We start from the raw sequence: 6,912 nt of genomic DNA, 5'->3' as shown, positions 1-6,912 counted from the left end.
ATGGTTCCATCAAGATGAAGATGACAATGACTTGTTCTTCACCACCTCACCTACCACACATGAGCGATGTTCCGAAGGTAACATAGGTGACAATGCTTCTCTTGTCCCACTAGTGGACTATCTCACCAATGATTGCTTGCATGATGTTGATCCACCCATTCCCATGCTTCATGCTAGTGCGACTTCTTCATGTCATGACTTACCAATTTATTATGACTATGATGATGAGCATGTTGAGTTGCCTAGTTTTGATGCTATGCTCCATAGGATATCATGTGAAAATTCTATTGGTCACGTCATGTTTGACAATCCATTGAACTTGTCATATGCTATTAGTGAGATCTCCCATATTGCTTCATTTCAATCTCAACATAGTGACTATGCATGCCCCATTAAAATAAATCCCATTTGCACTTATGGCATAGATGACGAGATGATGGTCATTGGTTTTTGTTTTTCATGCGATGATATTGTCATGCTTGCTTTACATGATTTTCGCAATTCATCTACTATACCATGCCATGATCACATAGAACCAAATATGCTTTGTTTTGGATGTTCTCAATATTCTCCATGTGATGTTTCCATTAATGCTCATGAGGAGACCCCCATAGTTTCCTCATACATATTAGGAGATTTTGATGCATTCCATGCTTTGCATGATTTCCATAATTGCGTGCACCATATGCATTCCATGAATAACAATGCTCTACATATTTCCCATGATGCATTACAAAATTTGAGTCTCCATTATGCTCTACATAACAACAAACCTCTCATGATGGATGACATATTTTTATATCACGCATCTCATTTATTTGAGCATTGGATATTTTGTGCTAACCAACACAAGCACGTGCGCATCATGATGGATGATGTGTACATATACCACGCACACACAATTTTCCCTTTGTCTTTGTTATGTGTAGGTACTCATGTATTGTAACACCCCGGATGTAACTTTCGATATTTGTAACTCCAACTCCTGCTATTTTCGGTTATGTGTTATGATATTCCCTTCGTGGTCGGGTTTTGTCTTTCGTTTTGCATTTTGTTCATGTCACGCATTTCATATCATGTCATCATGTGCATCTCATTTGCATACGTGTTCGTCTCATGCATTCGAACATTTTCCCCGTTGTCCGTTTTGCAATCCGACACTCCCACATGCACCGGCACACCCCTCTTCTCTCTTTTCGTGAGCGGGTGTTAAACGTTCTCATAATGGACCGAGGTTTGCCAAGTGGACTTGGTACAGCACCGGTAGACCACCAGTCAAGTTTCGTTCCATTTGGAGGTCGTTTGATGCTCCAACGGTTAACCGGGTAACCGCAAAGGCCTCTTGTGTGTTGCAGCCTAACACCCCTCCAAACAGCCCAATAACCCATCTAAGCCCCCTCCATGCTCTCGGTCATTCGATCACGATCGTGTGGGCGAAAACCGCACTCCATTAGGAGTCTCCTAGCTCCCTCTACCTATAAATATGTGCTTCCCCTGGATTTTTCCCGCAGTCAAACCCTAGCCCGCTCCCTCTCCGCCGCCGGACGGACCCGCCGCCGCAGCCCGCACCACTCACGCGCCGCCACCTGTCGCCGCCGCCTCCCACCACTGCGCGGCCCGCGGGGCCCAGATCCGGCCCCCGCGTGAGCCCGCGCCCCGCGCCGCCGAAGCCCGGCGCCGCCCCCGCGCCAAGTCCCGGCGACCCCGCCGCCCATCGCCTCCGTCCGCGCCGCCGCCGGCCACCGCCGCTGCCGTCCGCGCCGTTGCCGGCCACCGCCGCCTCTGCCGCTCCACCCCGCATGCCCCGACCGCGCGGCCCGCACCTCACTGGATCCGGCGCCTCCTCCCTCTCCGGTGCTTTCCCCGAGCTCCGGCCGCCCTTCCACAAACTCCGGCGAAGCCCCGGCCATCCTCGGTTCGCGTGCCCATGAAACCCTAGATCGAGGTTGACTCTTTCCCTCCTCTGTTTTCTGCTAAGTCCCGAATTTATCACTTTATGTTGCTCTGTTCATCATGGCATATCTCATTGCATACTGCTCCGTTTTGCGTGCATGATATATCGAAATGTTCATCACGAGATGCTCTTCATTTTGTTCCATTGTGCCATGCTCGTTTGAGTCCATATTGAGGCCCAAATCTCTGATGCAAGAGTGCTATATGATGTTTACTGCTGTTACTTCATCAGAACTTGATGTATTGTTATTTTTTTTGCATTTGATGTGTGCATCTTATGGGCATGAGATCTGCAGGTGTTTTGATATATGCCATGCCATCTTTACAGAGGTGTAAGCCATGTATTTTTGTGATCTATGTGGTGACTACCACAAGCATGCAAACTAGGCTTCGTGATGTTTCTGTTTTCAGGGACTTAGGATATTGCTAAGTCTTTTACTGCTGTTATTTTGATGCCATGTATCCATGTGTCTACAGTGAGATCCATGCTTCTTTTGAGTATGTTCAGTAAGGATGTTTTTTACATGTAGTCGTGCTCTATCCATCCATGCCCCTGTTTGCAAGTATGGAGTGCCGTAGCATGTCTTAATCTTGCTCTTCTTTTGCTATAAAATGTTCCTGGCAGAAAGTTAACATGATATTCAATTTTGCCAAGGTTGTTGTAGTTGATCCATACATGCTATGAACTTTCTCTCCCTGCCGTGGAATTGTCACGGCAGATGTCCTCGTGCAAGGACTTAGTCGTGGAGCCATCGCAGCTAGGAAGCTTAAAGGGGTTAAACGGGACAAGGAACACGAGGGTTATACTGGTTCGACCCCTTACGGTGAAGGTAAAAGCCTACGTCCAGTTGAGGTGGTATTACTTAGGGTTTCGATGACCAGGGAGCTTAATCGCTATGCCCGGCTCTTGATCTGTTGTCCCTCGTCCTGAACCGCCGCCGGGTCGTCCCTTTATATAGAGAGGTTGACTCCCCGCGGCTCTCAGAGTCCCGGCCGGCTTATAACAGTATCCGGCTCGGACTCTTAACTACTCTTGCCTTACATTACAAGTCTTGTCATAACGGCGGTTTATCACTACGGGCCTTAAGCCGCCTCCGGGTCTTAAGCCCACTATTGATCCGCCATCCTCTGGCCTGGTACTGGGCTTCACGTGATGATCATTATAACGTAACCCGGCCCCTCCTGGGCGGGTGACTCTAATGGTTATATCCTCAACATTAGGCCCCAGATTGATTTGAACCGGTTCATGTCAATCTTCAATCCCTTTGAAAGAAAATCTTCCGGCTTCTGCTTGTGCAAAGGTTATAACCCGCCGTGACGTCATCTTCTGGATTCTTGGTAACCCGCCGTGACGTCATCTTCCATTAAGTTCATTTTTTATTCCGTCATATCCCAACGGATCTTATCTTTAATGATCATCCCAAAAATCGAGGCGCTTCTGTGGCGAGATAATCGCGTCTTAGCCTCCTCGTTTCTCGCGCCCATTTAATAGCCGCCCCCTATAAATAGGCCCGGCCCATAAGCCTTCGTCACTCTTCCCTTCCATCGTCTTCCTCCTCTGACGCTCCAGAGCCCGAGCTCCAGCCGCCGCCGCCGCGCCCCTTGTCTTCCCCGACCTTGGCCGCTGCATCACCCTGAACTGGTCCAGAGAAACGGCGGCCACCTCCGCATCTCATCAGCGCCAGTGAGTTCTTGCCACCCCATATAGTAGATTTGCATTAGGGTTCTGTCGTTCTTCCCCTGTTCTTCGTAGTTCATCCCGAGTTCTTCTCAGTTCTTCCACCGCAACCTCTTTTGATCCGGAAAGTAGGATAAAACTCCCGCGGTAGTGGTTTTGCACCCATTTCCAGTACTAGCAGATCCCTCTTGCTTACAAAAAGACCTCATTAGAGCTTATGAACTTCTCTGTGCCAGTTTTTAGGTCTAGAAATTTTTTCCTTTCTAGACGACCATTTGATCCAAAATAATTACTGCGATTTGTGAAACCTGTTTGTGCCACACTTAGTCAAAAATTGCATCTGTTAGCTATGGCGGCTCATATCGCCGGCTTAAAGGAGGCCATGCGCTGTGAAATTTCCGGCTCATTCATGATAGAGTTTTAAACAACTTGAATTACTTATGACATCCACAGCGGCTTAGATAACCCGACACAATTAGCAATATATCATTAGGCCCCTCCATAAGCCGCCATCTTGAATACTGAACTGGAATCTTCCTCCGGCTTATATTTGAACCGGACATTTTCTTTTGTCATAGGCTTTCGTCTTTCACAATGCCGCCCAAGGCTCCCAAGGCACCCATTACGTGCAACTGGGTGAAATCCAACGTTACTGATGATACCTTAGATGATTTCGTGAAGACGGGTTACCTGCCTAAGAAGGAGGTCATGTCCTATCGTGCCCCTGACCCGTCCGAAGAAAGACCTCAACCAAGAGATGGAGAGGTTGTTGTATTTGCTGACCACATGAGTCGGGGCTTTGCTCCTCCTGGCTCAAAATTCTTCAGAGATGTTCTAAACTTGTTCGATCTGCGACCTCAAGACATTGGACCCAACTCCGTGTCGAACATTTGTAACTTTTAAGTGTTCTGTGAGGTATATCTTGGAGAGGAACCCAGCCTGCTACTCTTTAGGGAGTTATTTTACCTGAACCGCCAGAACGAATGCGCCAACGGGCCTAGCTTGGAACTTGGCGGAATATCAATTCAACGACGGAGGGATTGTCTCTTTCCTTACGCTGAGCCGCCAAACCACCCAAAGGACTGGAATCAGACATGGTTCTACTGCCAGGATACTTCTCCGGCTGATGAGAGCCCTCTGCCCGGCTTTCGCGCCCTGCGTCTGGAGTCAAACCACCCCCTGCCAGACAAATTGTCTCAAGCTGAGCGTCAACCGCTCATCCCCACCATCAACAAGATTAAGGCTCTTCTAGGAAACGGCCTTAACGGTGTTGATCTGGTCCGGGTCTGGATTGCTTGGCGGGTGATCCCTCTAAGCCGCCGCCCCGGCTTAATGTGTGATTACACCGGCCGGAAGGATGATCCTCTTCGGCACAGCCCCAACGACTTACTTGAAGACGTCATTGATGACATGACCAAATCCCTTTTGAACGAGAGCTTAGCAGATTGCGGGAGGACCGGCTTCAGTCCATTCTGCAAAGCTAATCCGGCTCCGGCGGTAAGCTACTGATCTGAGCACTTTACCTTTCATTTTAACAGTTTTCGTCTTTAACTTCAAGAAACCTTTGTTGTATTTTTCAGGCTAATGATAAGTTCTGGAAGGTCAGGTATGACCATGAGGCTGCTAAAAAAGCCAGGAAGGCTAAAAAGGCCGCCAGGAGAGCCGCTCCCCGCAAGAAGGGGAGTAAGCCTAGCGCCTCAGAGCTGCTTCAGCTGGATGACTCCTCCGAGTCAGAGGTAACCCTTCATTCTTACGCTCTTCTCTTGTTTTTTGTTTGTTCTTAACCACCTTATTGACATTGATTATCAGCAGGAGGACACCGGAGCGAGTAACCCGGTGATTGAAGAGGTAACTATACTTTCCTCCGACTCGGACCCCTTGCCAAGGCTGAAAGTCCAAAGAGTAACCCGGAAAGTAAGATTAACCCATCCTTTAGCTTATCAAGATCCTCAATTTCTTTTGAAGCAACAGATTCCTGAGAGCCGGAGGCAAACCCGGGCCAGCAAGGATGCAGACCTCTCCTCCGGCTTACCCGAAGCATCAAGGAAGCGCCGGACCGAGGTTATCTCCAACTTATATCCTTTTCATCCTTTGGCGGGCGTCACTCGTCAACCGCTCAATTCTTCTGATTCAAACTATCAGGAAACTTTACCTTCCTCCAGGGACTCCATGCAATCTAACTTGCCGGCTTTCAAGACTGCACCCGGGTAATGATGATCATCTTATTTTGTGCTTATCTTATTTATGTTTTTTACACTAACCTTTTGACTTTCAGTGCACAAGCAAAGCTCAGCAAGAGGGCAAAGAAAAGTAAACCGGTCGAAGAGCCGGACTTAACTAAACCCAACGCCTCTGCTTCTGAGCCGCCGTCTGCACCAGCTCCAGAAACCACCGCTCCAACTGAACAACAAGCCATGGAGAGTTCTGACAACCCGGAGATCCCCAGCTCAGCTCAACCGGCTGATGACCCGGATGTGGTGATTACCCGGACCGAATACGTTGAGCCGGGAAGACCCACTGTGCTGGCCAGATGCTCTGCTAAAGAAGAACAGCTGGAGCGCCGCAGGGCCAGACTGGATATCACTGACTATGCTAACCTGAGCATTGGAGACATTGTTTCTGGTTATATTGGTCAAGTGCACAATAGCCGGGACATGGAGATTGACATGGTGAAGCAGATACAGCAAAAATCTGAGGTACAACTCTCTTGCTTACTCCATAGTCATCCTTACCATGCTAGCCCCCAAGTCTATTACTTATGATAGAATATGTTGTAGACTTAATTCTGGCTTACCTTCATGAACCGTCACTTATAAATAGAATCTTTCAGCATACATTAGCCCCCAAGTGCCAAGTGTCTTTGCTTGCAAAGTGCTTGGGACTTTAATGTTGCATGACAATCACTCAAACTGTAATCCGGAATTTGTACAGGCTGCCTGCAAGAATTTTGAGTCGGAAATCTCTGAGCTGAAGAACCGTCTGAAGACTCAGTAAACTGATACTCGGAAGGCCAATGCCAAATTTGAGTTCAATGTTGCTGCACAAGAAAAACTGAAGAAAAAATTTGAAACAGAAAGAAAAACTTGGGCCAACGAGAAGACTGCCTTGCTCAGCCGGGCTAAACAAGCGGAGGCTGCCCTTACTGAAAGAACCGCCGAACTCTCCGGCTTAAAACACCATGTGTCACAGATGGTCTCCGCAATCTTCGGTAAGTTATTCTGTAAGCTTTTAACAAGTTTACATTCTTCATGTCTCATAAGTCCCATCATTGCCATCAGCTC

The sequence above is a fragment of the Triticum aestivum genome, chromosome 6D (assembly GCF_018294505.1).
Source record: "Triticum aestivum cultivar Chinese Spring chromosome 6D, IWGSC CS RefSeq v2.1, whole genome shotgun sequence".
NCBI lineage: Eukaryota > Viridiplantae > Streptophyta > Magnoliopsida > Poales > Poaceae > Triticum > Triticum aestivum.
Note: the sequence above shows the minus strand (reverse complement) of the source record.